The sequence below is a fragment of the Pseudochaenichthys georgianus genome, chromosome 7 (genome assembly GCF_902827115.2).
Source record: "Pseudochaenichthys georgianus chromosome 7, fPseGeo1.2, whole genome shotgun sequence".
In the NCBI taxonomy this organism is placed as follows: domain Eukaryota; kingdom Metazoa; phylum Chordata; class Actinopteri; order Perciformes; family Channichthyidae; genus Pseudochaenichthys; species Pseudochaenichthys georgianus.
Genome location: NC_047509.1, coordinates 42,768,179 through 42,785,407, shown reverse-complemented (window position 1 = coordinate 42,785,407; position 17,229 = coordinate 42,768,179).

Sequence of the window (17,229 nt, the reverse complement as noted above, 5' to 3'; positions counted from 1 at the left end):
GGTAACATACTGTTTAACATATGATTATTGTCACTGTCTATCTGCTTAACACCGTATTCATAATCGCATGTCAAGAAGAACACCCTGAAGCCATTGTTGTGTTGTTGTTATCGATGACGAGGTAAGTGACGAAGTGCAGCCAAGTGTTCACGAGTCAGAGTCCCTCTGATGGATGGACCCGGTCCAGCCTGATGGTTCTGAGACATGCCAGTGAGCCCCTTTCTTCTGCGATATGAAATCAATGAGGTTCCGCTTTTAATCCTAAACCGTTCCTGTTGTGAGGCTAGTGTGGGATGTTTTACAAACTCTCTGCGAGACAAGCTTCTAATACATTCATCTTTCACCTTAAAGGGGACCTACTATGCAAAATGCACTTCTCCATGTCTCTTCTACATCAACATGTGTCCCCTCTTCTCCATGTCTCTTCTACATCAACATGTGTCCCCTCTTCTCCATGTCTCTTCTACATCAGCATGTGTCCCCTCTTCCTCATGTCTCTTCTTCATCAACATGTGTCCCCTCTTCTCCATGTCTCTTCTACATCAACATGTGTCCCCTCTTCTCCATGTCTCTTCTACATCAGCATGTGTCCCCTCTTCCTCATGTCTCTTCTTCATCAACATGTGTCCCCTCTTCTCCATGTCTCTTCTACATCAACATGTGTCCCCTCTTCTTCATGTCTCTTCTTCATCAACATGTGTCCCCTCTTCTTCACGTCTCTTCTTCATCAACATGTGTCCCCTCTTCGTCATGTCTCTTCTACATCAACATGTGTCCCCTCTTCTTCATGTCTCTTCTACATCAACATGTGTCCCCTCTTCTTCATGTCTCTTCTTCATCAACATGTGTCCCCTCTTCTTCATGTCTCTTCTTCATCAACATGTGTCCCCTCTTCTTCATGTCTCTTCTACATCAACATGTGTCCCCTCTTCTTCATGTCTCTTCTACATCAACACGTGTCCCCTCTTCTTCACGTCTCTTCTTCATCAACATGTGTCCCCTCTTCGTCATGTCTCTTCTACATCAACATGTGTCCCCTCTTCTTCATGTCTCTTCTACATCAACATGTGTCCCCTCTTCTTCATGTCTCTTCTTCATCAACATGTGTCCCCTCTTCTTCACGTCTCTTCTTCATCAACATGTGTCCCCTCTTCGTCATGTCTCTTCTACATCAACATGTGTCCCCTCTTCTTCATGTCTCTTCTACATCAACATGTGTCCCCTCTTCTTCATGTCTCTTCTTCATCAACATGTGTCCCCTCTTCTTCATGTCTCTTCTTCATCAACATGTGTCCCCTCTTCTTCATGTCTCTTCTACATCAACATGTGTCCCCTCTTCTTCATGTCTCTTCTACATCAACACGTGTCCCCTCTTCTTCACGTCTCTTCTTCATCAACATGTGTCCCCTCTTCGTCATGTCTCTTCTACATCAACATGTGTCCCCTCTTCTTCATGTCTCTTCTACATCAACATGTGTCCCCTCTTCTTCATGTCTCTTCTACATCAACATGTGTCCCCTCTTCTTCATGTCTCTTCTACATCAACATGTGTCCCCTCTTCTTCATGTCTCTTCTTCATCAACATGTGTCCCCTCTTCGTCATGTCTCTTCTACATCAACATGTGTCCCCTCTTCTTCATGTCTCTTCTACATCAACATGTGTCCCCTCTTCTTCATGTCTCTTCTACATCAACATGTGTCCCCTCTTCTCCATGTCTCTTCTACATCAACATGTGTCCCCTCTTCTCCATGTCTCTTCTACATCAACATGTGTCCCCTCTTCTCCATGTCTCTTCTTCATCAACATGTGTCCCCTCTTCTTCACGTCTCTTCTTCATCAACATGTGTCCCCTCTTCTTCATGTCTCTTCTACATCAACATGTGTCCCCTCTTCTCCATGTCTCTTCTACATCAACATGTGTCCCCTCTTCGTCATGTCTCTTCTACATCAACATGTGTCCCCTCTTCTCCATGTCTCTTCTACATCAACATGTGTCCCCTCTTCGTCATGTCTCTTCTTCATCAACATGTGTCCCCTCTTCTTCATGTCTCTTCTACATCAACATGTGTCCCCTCTTCTTCATGTCTCTTCTACATCAACATGTGTCCCCTCTTCTTCATGTCTCTTCTACATCAACATGTGTCCCCTCTTCTTCATGTCTCTTCTACATCAACATGTGTCCCCTCTTCTCATGTCTCTTCTACATCAACATGTGTCCCTCTTCTTCATGTCTCTTCTACATCAACATGTGTCCCCTCTTCTCATGTCTCTTCTACATCAACATGTGTCCCCTCTTCTCCATGTCTCTTCTACATCAACATGTGTCCCCTCTTCTCATGTCTCTTCTTCATCAACATGTGTCCCCTCTTCTTCACGTCTCTTCTTCATCAACATGTGTCCCCTCTTCATGTCTCTTCTACATCAACATGTGTCCCCTCTTCGTCATGTCTCTTCTACATCAACATGTGTCCCCTCTTCTTCATGTCTCTTCTACATCAACATGTGTCCCCTCTTCTTCATGTCTCTTCTACATCAACATGTGTCCCCTCTTCTCCATGTCTCTTCTACATCAACATGTGTCCCCTCTTCTCCATGTCTCTTCTACATCAACATGTGTCCCCTCTTCTCCATGTCTCTTCTTCATCAACATGTGTCCCCTCTTCTTCACGTCTCTTCTTCATCAACATGTGTCCCCTCTTCTTCATGTCTCTTCTACATCAACATGTGTCCCCTCTTCTCCATGTCTCTTCTACATCAACATGTGTCCCCCTCTTCTCCATGTCTCTTCTACATCAACATGTGTCCCCTCTTCTCCATGTCTCTTCTACATCAACATGTGTCCCCTCTTCTCCATGTCTCTTCTTCATCAACATGTGTCCCCTCTTCTTCACGTCTCTTCTTCATCAACATGTGTCCCCTCTTCATGTCTCTTCTACATCAACATGTGTCCCCTCTTCTCCATGTCTCTTCTTCATCAACATGTGTCCCCTCTTCTACATCAACATGTGTCCCCTCTTCTCCATGTCTCTTCTACATCAACATGTGTCCCCTCTTCTTCATGTCTCTTCTACATCAACATGTGTCCCCTCTTCTTCATGTCTCTTCTACATCAACATGTGTCCCCTCTTCTCCATGTCTCTTCTACATCAACATGTGTCCCCTCTTCTTCACGTCTCTTCTACATCAACATGTGTCCCCTCTTCTTCATGTCTCTTCTACATCAGCATGTGTCCCCTCTTCTTCATGTCTCTTCTACATCAGCATGTGTCTCCTCTTCTTCATGTCTCTTCTACATCAACATGTGTCCCCTCTTCTTCACGTCTCTTCTACATCAACATGTGTCCCCTCTTCTTCACGTCTCTTCTACATCAGCATGTGTCCCCTCTTCCTCATGTCTCTTCTACATCAACACGTGTCCCCTCTTCTTCATGTCTCTTCTACATCAACACGTGTCCCCTCTTCTTCATGTCTCTTCTACATCAACACGTGTCCCCTCTTCCTCATGTCTCTTCTACATCAACACGTGTCCCCTCTTCCTCATGTCTCTTCTACATCAACACGTGTCCCCTCTTCTTCATGTCTCTTCTACATCAACACGTGTCCCCTCTTCTTCATGTCTCTTCTACATCAACACGTGTCCCCTCTTCTTCATGTCTCTTCTACATCAACACGTGTCCCCTCTTCTTCATGTCTCTTCTACATCAACACGTGTCCCCTCTTCTTCATGTCTCTTCTACATCAACACGTGTCCCCTCTTCTTCATGTCTCTTCTACATCAACACGTGTCCCCTCTTCTTCATGTCTCTTCTACATCAACACGTGTCCCCTCTTCTCATGTCTCTTCTACATCAACATGTGTCCCCTCTTCTCCATGTCTCTTCTACATCAACATGTGTCCCCTCTTCTTCATGTCTCTTCTACATCAACATGTGTCCCCTCTTCTTCATGTCTCTTCTACATCAACATGTGTCCCCTCTTCTTCATGTCTCTTCTACATCAGCATGTGTCCCCTCTTCTTCATGTCTCTTCTACATCAACATGTGTCCCCTCTTCTTCATGTCTCTTCTACATCAACATGTGTCCCCTCTTCTTCATGTCTCTTCTACATCAGCATGTGTCCCCTCTTCTTCATGTCTCTTCTACATCAGCATGTGTCTCCTCTTCTTCATGTCTCTTCTACATCAACATGTGTCCCCTCTTCTTCATGTCTCTTCTACATCAACATGTGTCCCCTCTTCTTCACGTCTCTTCTACATCAACATGTGTCCCCTCTTCTTCATGTCTCTTCTACATCAACATGTGTCCCCTCTTCTTCATGTCTCTTCTACATCAACATGTGTCCCCTCTTCTTCATGTCTCTTCTACATCAACATGTGTCCCCTCTTCTTCATGTCTCTTCTACATCAACATGTGTCCCCTCTTCTCCATGTCTCTTCTACATCAACATGTGTCCCCTCTTCTCCATGTCTCTTCTACATCAACATGTGTCCCCTCTGTGGAAAGAGACTCTGAAAGTTTCAGGAACAAAGATTCTCTCTCTTTTTGATCAATTTCTATAAAAACTTGTCTGAAAACGAGCTGATCAGATTTTGGCCACTTTATGATGTCATAACTATGTGTTGTCTTGTGGAGCCATTAGCCAATCAGGAACCAAGGTAACCCCCCTTATCACCTGAATCTCCTCCTAGCACCATTGTGTTCTTTGTAACTAAATGTCTCTCAGAGGGGCGTGGGGAGGGGCTTCTTATTTTCATCTAAAGTAACATACAGAGAATCAGCACTTTGGAAACAGGGCTGAAACAGAGGGGATTATGGGTAATGCTTGTTTGGTGTTTCAGCCAATCAGAGACGGGTTCTGTATATATCTGAGACCTGTGATATATCGATGAAACACAGTATAATAGGGGACGTTTAAAGGTAGGGTAGGTAAGAATGGAGAAACCAGCTCGAGTGCGCTAGAATTTGAAAATACACAACCGGAAAAAATCTGCCTCTTCCTTCAGACTTCCTCACAGAGCCCCTCCTCCAACACACACGAACGCGCACATGACCAATGAGGGCACGAGATAAGTTTGTGCACAGATGGAAGGCTGACAGGCAGGTAGGCCATCCAGTTATTTTACCCGGGCCGGCTCAGATGATTGGTCGTGCTCTTTACAGTACAGCTTCCACAGATGACGATGACGTTTATTTATGGATTTGTTGTCAAAGCTCTTCAGATATTCATTGCTATCGGGATGTTAAGAGCATTCCATGGAATATAACAAAAAGTGTATCTCGAGCCGGTTTCTCAAACTTACCTACCCCACCTTTAATGAATACCACCTAAGGAAGTGCCCTTTTCTGGGATTTGATCATTAGTATAATTTTGATTCAAAGGAAAATGTATCCAAGATTTAACAAAAAAATTTAAACTTTCAGATTTCTTTAATAATCATCACATTAGGCAGTTATTTTGACACCTGTTTGATATACGTTTATTGCAATTAAATCACAGCCAAATCCAGGGCCGTATCCAGGATTTCCTAAATACCGAGGTCCAAACATGTTAGGGGGGTTCGGGGGATACCCCCGCGATTTTTGGGATTTTCATGATCTCGTTAGGTGCTTTTTAAGTCCTGTGGGGATCATATATTGATTTCAAACCATCTCAGTGGGCTGCAGTATAAATTATTTTTGAAAGTGTAATACATCAATCAGTTGACTGTTTCTATTAATGATCTGGACATGCAGAAGGACCTGCCCCCTCTCTTCCATCTTCATTACTCTCTCTGTCCTCTACTCTTTCTCTTTGTTCAATCTCTCCCTGTTGTTCACCTTCTGCTTCTCCTCACTTGTCTCCTCCTCACTTGTCTCTCCTGCCAGTGAATTAAAAGCAATTCAGCCATTTAGTTCATTTCACTTGTTTGTTTGCATTTTTTTTTTTTTAAATCTGTTTTGTTTGATTCTCAAAAGAGAACAAAGATGTAAGCAAATTGTGTTTTATTATGAAATCATAACTGCAATAGATGTATGTTGTTTTAAAATGATGCCTATTGTCTGTAAATGAAGACTATTGTTATAGATAAACAGATAGATAGATAAATGGGGTTATTAAACCAACATTCTTCTGTCCGACTGTACCTGCAGTTCCTTCCTGACTTCCATCACTGTCTCTCTCTCTTTCTCTGCCTGTCCTGTCTCTTCCTTACCAAAGCTGAGCTTCGACTGACGTAGTCTTTTCATTATATCTCAGTCAGTGTAAAAAGAAAACAATACAATGTTATATCTTCAATGTTTACTCAAATTGAAATGAAAAAAACCCATTAAAACATTTGTTAAAAGGTAATCCTTCTGACATTGGATGAATGTAATTAACTGTAGCTCTCTAGCTAGTTTATTCACGCAATTTAAACCAAAGTATAGCCTATAGCTGCAATATAAGTTAGTGTGCATGTTGTCGGACGTCCACTGACTAACGTAGAGCGTTCACACAGGATCTTCTGGTCATAATGTCCTGATGAACAGAAGCACAAGCAGCCTGCTGGACTCAGATCTCAAGATACCTCATCAATCCTTCGCTGCTCCGGTTCAAGTCCGGGCTGCGGTGGTTTGTTGATACCAAGCGGCAAACTTTGGGGAAGAGCCGGGAAGCCAATACGGAAGTGCCACACACTGCAGTTCATATATTGGCCGATAGGCGATGGCTGCAGAAAGGAGCAATTTCCATAGACCCCCATGTTAAAATGCCCAACTTTACAGCAGAAAAAAACATGTTTCTCTCCCTGGCTCCATACATTTTTATTATCGATATAGTTAGATTCCACCTTCATGATTATGGATCTGTGAGTGAATTGTTTTCTAACGCGACCCTTTTATTTATATTAGGTCTTAAAGTGTGTGCATAAATTAGGGCGTGGTCACGTTGAGTGACGGCTCTGTCAAGTGCCTGCCGCTGTTAGCTTCTCGTCTCTCTGCTAGCTGCTCCGTGAAGCTAGCTACAGGGACTCTGCCTGCTCAGCTGATCCAGGCAACACAACTTGTAGCCGGCCGTGGTTGTTTGTTCTTCATGCTTATATATCGGACTATTGTGACTGTGCGGTTAAAACAGACGGTGCATGAATGCGGTAAGTGAAATTCGAGTGCTTTATTTATGTGTTAATGATTTTAATCAGCTACGTAATGAATGTTAATGCTTGGGTTAGCATGTAAGCTAGTGGTAGCTACTTCGGTGCTAACGATTGTAATCTTACCCTCCAAGTTAAAATCATAGACTGTATATATAAAGGTTAAACGAAATAGACAAGTGTTAAGTGGGATAATACTGTTGAACAAACGGCTTCTGTTTGAGGTTGATAAAATAAGGTTACATCCTTGTAACTTAGAGATATTTTATTATGTAGGTAGGAACTGTATGCATCGCTAAGGTTAATTTAAATTGGCTATGCTCAAGTATGTAGACAAGTTAATGTCGAAGTAGTGTATGTGAAATCAACCTCACAATAAGATGTGTGTATATTACAATTATTAATGTCATATTTCAAGATGATTACTTAGATATTACAAGATGGTTGGTTGAGCTGGAGTTCATTATCGAGCTTACACGTTAACGTCACAGTCATCTGAAGAACGAACCCAAACCTTGTTGTTTTTATTAATTGCATTACCAAATGGATATCAAATAAACAGTAAGCATTGGTAACACAACTTCCAAAGTTACAGTAAAATAAAAAGGACCCTGACTCGGACAATACACAATCCAACATGTCCAACGGAAGAGAATCAGTTATATTGTTTGTACACATGGTACTTTACATATATATATCTGTTTGTTTAAGGTGTCCAGGTGATGCAGACAGGCTGGACCAGAGAGTGAGAGACAGAACTGGACTCCTCACAGCAGTGAACTTCAGCACAGGTACAAAGACTCTTTTTTTCTTACTGTACAAAGAATCAAGAAAGATATTGGTTTAAATTAATGATGTATTGACTTGAATACACTGATATACATTCCAATAAACAATACTAAATACTAGATCACCTACACATCAGTTAAGTTGAGGGGTTTTTCCATGCAAAAAGTTACATTTAGATATTTAGCAATATGACTTTGTCAGCTTTCTAATGTAATGTATTGAAGGCAAAGATTTATCTCTCAATATTGTCTGTAAAAAACGTGGTAAAAGTGATTCTTTCAGTGAGACAACAGAGCAAGCTTCTACAGTTGCACTACGTTTTGATAACAGTTAAATATTATTTTGATAATAACATATATTTCAATGTTGATGAGCTTCATACTGTTCATTCATAATCTGATTGTCTTTGTAGCTCATTGTTTAAATAAAAAAAAAAACATTACAATTACAAAATAATGATATCTACAGCCCCTAAACACACAAACACACCGCTTTCATAAATAACACACTTGTTCTGCAATAATATGTTTTATGTTTCCTGTCATTTTTGTTAGGAAAGGACATGCCTGAAAGACACGACATGTTCTCCTTCTCTGAGGGTCAAGAAGAACATCCAAGAGGATCATTAAAAGCTGATGCTTTGAGATGTTGAGACCAGTACAGGACATTCACTAAGAAACTACTTTTATTGTAAAAACAGTCAGCTGATCGAATGCAGCTATTTCCACATCTACACTCCATCAGCTGATTATTTCTATTTGCCTCACTTTATGAGCTTCACATCATTTGTGAGTTTGCAACGTCACAAATAAATGGGGCCAATCTTCAGTCGGATGTGAATGTGTAATCTAACATGTTCAGTAAGAATAATGGACGAAAGGAGAGCAAATAGAAATACAGTTTATTGAAAAGTGAACCAAAAGTTAATCAAATGTTTTAAATAAAAAGCACATATGGACAGAAGGTGTAAACCTATTAAATGTATAAGTAAACACATTTAGTCAAATAAAGTGACAGACTAGGCCTGTGCAGTTGGTATCAGCTGTGCCCAGCATGGGCTCCTCCATCAGGCCTGGTCCTCCTCGCTGAGGAAAGACCCTCAGTCCTCTCCAGACCAACAGACAGGACGTCCATCACACGGAGGTTTCTCCCTGAAGTCTCTGCAGCTCTCTGGACACCACGCTGTCTCAATCCGTCCACACTGAATATGAGAGGGGGGAAATGAAAATAATAAATGCTTTAGACAATAAGAAACATAAAGTTGACTGTTGAGTTGCTCAGTTTTTTTAGATTGTCAATACTATTACTGTATAACTAATATATCAGGTTAAGAGGCACATTCAAATAAAGATTGGTCTTTAAATACATTTTGTCTAAAGTCAAGGATCTAGAACTGGTACTTAGTGTTAATGATACAGTCTGGTTATTATGCTGTTGGCCTCACAGGTAAGAGCACTAACTAGCTACCATCACATGTACCTTAGCTTGACTTAAATGTATTAAACGTATGGTTAAGTGATATCAAAATATAAATAACTAATGTCATGCAAACATATTAATATTTGCTTGATTCCAGAGTTGAATTTAGCACAATTGCATACAAACGTTAAGGGGTTTTAAGATTCTGAAGTATTATGCTAAAAACTCAATAACTTAGATTATTATTTATAGTTTTGCTGAATAGTTTCAAGGCCGCTTACCTTAGAAACGTAAAATGCGACGGCAGTGTGCAGATGGGGAGCATGTTAGCTTAGCTTGGTAGCTTCAGCTAGCTCTGGAACTTCCAGCTGGGTGGCAGCAGGTCCCGCCTCGGCTCCGCCTCTTTGCCCTTATTTGGAGAAGGCGGGAGTTGAACTCTGACGTCACTGTTGAGCCGTTAGTGGCCGACTCCGCCTACTAAGGGCTTCACGGCAACTCTGCAGAATCCTATGGGTGACGTCACGGACCCTACGTCCATTTATATATACAGTCTATGGTTGATACATGTCGTCTTCTTCTGTTTGCTTTAATCGAGGCTACGTAGTTAGGCTACGTAGTTATGCAGCGCCCCCATCGTCAGTAAATGGAAGTACTACAAAGAACCCCGTTTAGTGCAATTATTTCACAAGTTTTGTTATATACACAGCTCGACAAATATTACCGAGGTCCGGACTTCGGTGACCTCAATGGTAGATACGCCATGGCCAAATCTATGTGGGGTCATACTGCTGTAGTTAACAGGACTAATTTTGCCTCAACAAATAATAAAGCTCAAATGATGCTGCGGAAAACTGGTGCAGCCATCATAAGGTTGTCTCTGACAACATGGTGGCACGCACTAGATCAAATGATTTATTCTTTAGCTCATAAGAACAATAGCCTGAAGTGGAGACTGGACTACAGCTGGACTATCTGTGAACTAGAAGAAGAAAAACGAAGGCGCTGGGGTCGGGCAGAGTCTGAACAGAGTCAGCTGAAAGAGAATGAGACATTCCTTCTTTTGTTAAATTCATTGGGCAATAGGTTAACAATGTAAGAGGCATGACCCTCTCTGTGTCCCTCTGTGTGAACATACAACCTGCAAACTGAAGCAGAGTTAGCTTTGTTTGCAGCCCAGGAATATCTCCCCAAATGCGGAGTCAAGCTATCACTGTGGCAGGCGGAGCAGAAACACTTCATCACAGTGGCAGATTCAGGCCTCCACCACAGTCTGGCTCTCACATCACACTTGTTTACTCTGGGGCGTATGTATTTTCTGTTAGTCACCAAAAATAACCTGCAGCAAGGATTTTACCTCTAAAAATAAATGATATGATGGGTCTGTTTGATCAAGTAAATGAGCTCGAGACTGGGTTGATATATTAAAAAAGATTATCACGGAAACAAACGTAGGACCGTTTAAGTACCTTCAGGTAGTAACATTCCCTTCGTTCCCCTCGCTGCATTGGAGTGAGTGTAAGATGAAGGTTGATTTCACACAGACAAGTGAACACGATATCTTCCAGGAGTATTTCAAACAGAATCATATTGGCTTCAGATAAACATCTTTCTGCACTGTAGTTTTCCATCACTAACACTGAAACCACATTTTCAGGGGGTCGCTAAATATTCAGTATTGATGAGGAGTGATTCCAAAAAAACTCTATTCAATTTCAATATGGACACTTGACATAATTGAAAAAATGGTTTGTGAGTTTGTACAGTTATTTTCAAAGTGATGTAATGTAATACTAAAGTGGTTGCTCACACTATGTGGCTGTTGTCCAACGTTTCCTAGTTTGCTGGCCTCATTTTTGGGGAGTGAGGCACTGTACCGCTATTTTGGTCCAGGTCCCACTAGATGCTATGGAGAACGACATCTTGGCTGTGTAGTTGTAATTCTTTGAAACGTTGTTCCGTTAGTCCCCAATGATCCTCAGAGGATTGGTTCTGTCTTTGTCATTTTGCCTTTGTTGTTCTTGACTCCTGAGTGACTTGTGTTTTGAGGAATCCACACAGAATACCAACCAGGTCCCTGAAGAAGTTTTTGTCAGTAACAACCACAAAAAAACGTTTACTCCGTCTTTACTGTATATGGCTTGGTTTCTTCACAATAAAGAATTGTTTTTTGGATTGTGTTGTTATACAGAGCCAAACCATCAAACAAACTGAGCTCACTATGAAGCGCAGAACAGACGTCCTCCAATGTTTTTCACATGATTATTTTCTGTGCAGACAGCCAAAAGATGGCAGTAATGAAAGCCATGTTAAAGTCCCTAGAGAAGGAAAGAAGGTACTAACACAGCATTTTTGCCTTTCAACAATTCAAGCTCCACACACTGTGCCTGCAGAATAATAATTACTGTGAAGGTCAAGAGGGTGTCTGTGGCCTCCGGGATGGACAAAGGTTTGTTGAATATGAGCTGACATTGTATTTAATTATAAGGTTTTCACCTTATTTTCTGCAATTAACAACAAAAATAAAATATAAATAAAATAAAATATATAAACCAAGCAGCTACCCCTGGTTTAGGAAGTGAAGCCAGGTCAGACATTACATTACATATCAGTTAGCTGACGCTTTTGTCCAAAGCGACTTGCAATAAGTGCAATACCATAAAGATTCAAACCCCAAACAACAAGGAAAGTGTAGATACTGTATATTCACTGCAATCAAAAGTGCAGGTGAATTAGTTACAAGGACAACATTTACTCAAAAAGTGCCCAGTATTTATTTTTTAAATGTGTTTTCCAGCAATTGCCAAGGTACAGTTGAAATAGATGGGTTTTCATTTTTGCTTTGATATGCAGAGTTTCTGCTGTCCTGATGTCAATGGGGAACTCTTCCACCATTTAGGAGCCAGGATAGAAAACAGGCGTGTTTTTGAGGGGTACCTGGGTCCCACTCACAGACAGGGGCGGACTGGGACTACAAATCAGCCTGGGACTCTCGACCGGCCCACTTCGGTACCGCCGGCCCACCGCAATTTACTAGCGGTAGACATTAAGGGTAAATAATGTCTACCGGGCCGGTGGACTTTTATTATCACTGGCCCCACCATTGTAACCACTGGCCCGGAAGCATTCGTCCAAAAAATAAAATCGACTAATAATGAAGAAAATTAACACATTTGTTGCAATGTATGCACTAACTACATTACTACTTGTACTACAACATTTTAATCATCAGTTCTTCCTCATTTTCCTCAATTGTTCATATTTGGTTTATTAAAATAATGATATTGTGGTCATTGTTAAAAAATGTCTGCGATTATTATTATTATTTGTATAATGCACTTTCTGCCTACCTGTCATTAGGAGTTAGACATGTAATGGCTATGTAATTGATTTGATTAGAACCTGAACCTTCATTATCCTAAACTGCTGGGACATTTCGCCAATACCTTTATATTGTCTACTCTTCACTTACTTGTCAGCATAGGTCGGCATTGATGGACAGAGCCGACAGAAGACCTTGTTTATATTGGCATCATATTGAGAGGTGCAGCCAGTGACACGTCCTGAAACCAGGAAGTAAGCTGCTGGTTCCCTCGACAAGGGTTTTGGAAAATAGCTGGAAATAAGGTCTGTAAAAAACAAACCTGTTTGATAAATGCACGTTTTGTTCAGCCGGATAATCTCCACATGTCTACCCTACTTTTATAATTTTCGAATCATAAATCTAATCGATAGATTATAAAAGGGTTTTAGGACGCGTCACTGCAGCCAACTCCATCGATCAAGCTGGCTGAAACTTTCTCTCCCTCTTCTTCTCATGCTCCCTGCCACTCTCCTTTAACTCCTCCGGTGAATTTCTTTTATTTGAAGATGGTTTTTTGCCCGGCGCTTGGCCGGTTACCGCTGGTATTAAAAACATTTGGCGAATGGTTAGGTGGCGCGATAGTCTGTAGTGAAGGAGCGCACTCACGGGAGCCTGCTCCCGCTGCGCTCCGCAGCAAACAGCTGTTTGCTTTTCACCCAACAACGACAAGCGATTCACAAAACGCTATGTTGTAGCGTTGATAAACGAAACAATTTAACTAAATTGCTAGTCAAAATACCAATACCACAGGAAAACATTTTTAAAGCAATATTTTTAGTGGCCCGAGCGGGCAAGTGGAAAGTACGTTATGCTGGCCCGGGATGTCTAAATAGTGCTTCCGGGCCAGTGGGCCATTTAATGTCGAGCCCTGCCGGTTACCGGCCGGCCCACATCGTCCGACCGGCCCACTTCAGTACCGGCCTATCGGGATTCGTCCCGAACGTCCCGATGGCCAGTCCGCCCCTGCTCACAGAGATGTAGTAGCAGCCGATTGGCACGTGCTGGAGTGTATGGTTTAACCAAGGCCTGGATGTATGGAGGGGCTGTTCCCTTCACAGCTCGGTGGGCCAGTACCAGTGTCTTGAAGCGGATTCTTGCATCCACTGGCAGCCAGTGGAGGGAGCGGAGGAGAGGTGTAGTGTGGGAGAACTGGGGGGGGGGGGGGTTGAAGACCAGTCTGGCTGCAGCATTCTGAATTAGCTGTAACGGTCTGATGCCGTTTGCAGGTAGACCAGGAGGGCGTTGAGTAGTCCAGGTGCGAGATGACCGGATCCTGGACCAGGACCTGCGTTGCCTCCTGGGACAGTAGGGGACGTATTGTTGTAGGTTTTAGAGGTTTTATCTGCAGGATCGGGATGTGGCAGCAATGATAGCAGTGACGTTCAGCTGGTCGTCCAGGGTCAACGGAGGTGCCAATGTTGATGGACAGGTCATGGATGGGAGAGTCCTTATCTGAGATGAAGAGCAGTTCAGTCTTGTTTAGGTTGAGCTTCAGGTGGTGAGCAAACATCCACATGAGAGATTTCAGGCAGACAAGCAGAGATGGGTGCGAGTCGTGCGACCACCTGGGTTCCAGACCGGGGGAAAGACACAATCAGTTGTGTGTCGTCTGCGTAGCTGTGGCAGGAGAAGCCATGAGAGAGAAAGAGAGTTTGTGTACAGAGAGAAGAGGAGGGGACCAAGGACAGACCCCTGTGGGACCCCAGTGAGGAGATAACGAGAATCTTCCCCCCACACACCCCAACATTGGAATACAGAGATAAAAAAGGAGTGGCTTTGCTTTGAACTAACTGAAGCTTTTGCCTCCTTTCTTACACTGAACAAAAATATAAATGCAACACTTTTGTTTTTACTCCCATTTTTCATGAGATGAACTCAAAGATCTAAAACATTTTCTATATACACAAAATAACCATTTCTCTCAAATATTGTTCACAAATCTGAAACAATCTGTGATAGTGAGCCCTTCTCCTTTGCCGAGATAATCCATCCCACCTCACAGGTGTGGCATATCCAGATGCTGATTAGACAGCATGATTATTGCACAGGTGTGCCTTAGGCTGGCCACAATAAAAGGCCACTCTGAAACGTGCAGTTTTGCTTTATTGGGGGGGTCTGGGGGGTCCGAAAACCAGTCAGTATCTGGTGTGACCACCATTTGCCTCACGCAGTGCAACACATCTCCTTCGCATAGAGTTGATCAGGTTGGTGATTGTGGCCTGTGGAATGTTGGTCCACTCCTCTTCAATGGCTGCGAAGTTGCTGGATATTGGCAGGAACTGGAACACGCTGTCGTATACGCCGATCCAGAGCATCCCAAACATGCTCAATGGGTGACATGTCCGGTGAGTATGCTGGCCATGCAAGAACTGGGATGTTTTCAGCCTCCAGGAATTGTGTACAGATCCTTGCAACATGGGGCCGTGCATTATCATGCTGCAGCATGAGGTGATGGTCGTGGATGAATGGCACAACAATGGGCCTCAGGATCTCGTCACGGTATCTCTGTGCATTCACAATGCCATCAATAAAATGCACCTGTGTTCGTCATCCATAACATACGCCTGCCCATACCATAACCCCACCACCACCATGGGCCACTCGATTCACAACATTGATATCAGAAAACCGCTCACCCACACGACGCCACACACGCTGTCTGCCATCTGCCCTGAACAGTGAAAACCGGGATTCATCCGTGAAGAGAACACCTCTCCAACGTGCCAGACGCCTTCGAATGTGAGCATTTGCCCACTCAAGTCGGTTACGACGACGAACCGGAGTCAGGTGGAGACCCCGATGAGGACGACGAGCATGCAGATGAGCTTCCCTGAGACGGTTTCTGACAGTTTGTGCAGAAAGTCTTTGGTTATGCAAACCGATTGTTTCAGCAGCTGTCCGAGTGGCTGGTCTCAGACGATCTTGGAGGTGAACATGCTGGATGTGGAGGTCCTGGGCTGGTGTGGTTACACATGGTCTGCGGTTGTGAGGCCGGTTGGATGTACTGCCAAATTCTCTGAAACGCCTTTGGAGACGGCTTATGGTAGAGAAATGAACATTCAATTCACGGGCAACAGCTCTGGTGGACATTCCTGCTGTCAGCATGCCAATTGCACGCTCCCTCAAAATGTGCGACATCTGTGGCATTGTGCTGTGTGATAAAACTGAACATTTCAGAGTGGCCTTTTATTGTGGCCAGCCTAAGGCACACCTGTGCAATAATCATGCTGTCTAATCAGCATCTTGATATGCCACACCTGTGAGGTGGGATGGACTATCTCGGCAAAGGAGAAGTGCTCACTATCACACATTTTTTCAGATTTGTGAACAATATTTGAGAGAAATGGTTATTTTGTGTATCTAGAAAATGTTTTAGATCTTTGAGTTCATCTCATGAAAAATGGGAGCATTTATATTTTTGTTCAGTGTATAATGGAAAACAACAGACACATATTCACAGTGGTTTAAACTAACCATTTAATATAAGATACAATACAATTGAACTCATTAACATTTCCATATAGTACTACTAAACCCAGTTTCATGTGGTTTTGAAAGAAAATTGTCGGACAAAAACTCTGATCATGTCATTTGTTAGCTTAGGTTAGACACCATATTTGTATTATCAGGCAATGTCTCTATTTCCCCAAAATAGTGTAAGGATAAAATGTTATAACACTGGAAGAAAGAAGGTAATGATCATTTAGGTCACCTTGCTGAGACTGTGATGCAGGATAAACCGCCCTATTCAGTTAGTTGACATTAAAAACAATTAGTTACTTTTCGATAAGTTTACTCTTGGTTACCAAAAGTAATATGTAATACGTTCACCTTCAGTTAGTTTTCCAAGTGAGAGCCAGAAAGCAGTGCTGAAGCCATGAGGCTCTACTACAGTAAGGAGTGAGAGAGAAGGAGTGAGCTAGAAGGAGTGAGCTAGAAGGAGTGAGCTAGAAGGAGTGAGCGAGAAGGAGTGAGCGAGAAGGAGTGAGCTAGAAGGAGTGAGAGAGAAGGAGTGAGCGAAAAGGAGTGAGCTAGAAGGAGTGAGCGAGAAGGAGTGAGCGAGAAGGAGTGAGCTAGAAGGAGTGAGAGAGAAGGAGTGAGCGAAAAGGAGTGAGCGAAAAGGAGTGAGCTAGAAGGAGTGAGCGAGAAGGAGTGAGCTAGAAGGAGTGAGCGAGAAGGAGTGAGCTAGAAGGAGTGAGCGAGAAGGAGTGAGCGAGGCTCTGAAGCTGGGGACTGGCTCACATTTGAAAGTGTGTTTTGGTTCTATCTATTCTCATATTATTTAAATGTGTCTGAGAGGTTTTGTTGGTCATGTAGTGATTTTCGGAGGCGTACTGCAGTTTGTGCAGCCTGCAGGATGTCAGCAGCTCAGCCTCACACAGCAGAGGGAGGGCGAGAGGGGGGGAGGGATAGATAAATAAGCCCATAAAGGATGCTTTCAGAGGTGGAGAGGAGAGGGGGCAAACAGTCCCCCGGCTTGTTGGAGGCTGCTGGCTGCATTGCAGAGAGATAGGGAGCTAGCTGGGGTATCCAGGGAGAGGGGGGTGAGAGGA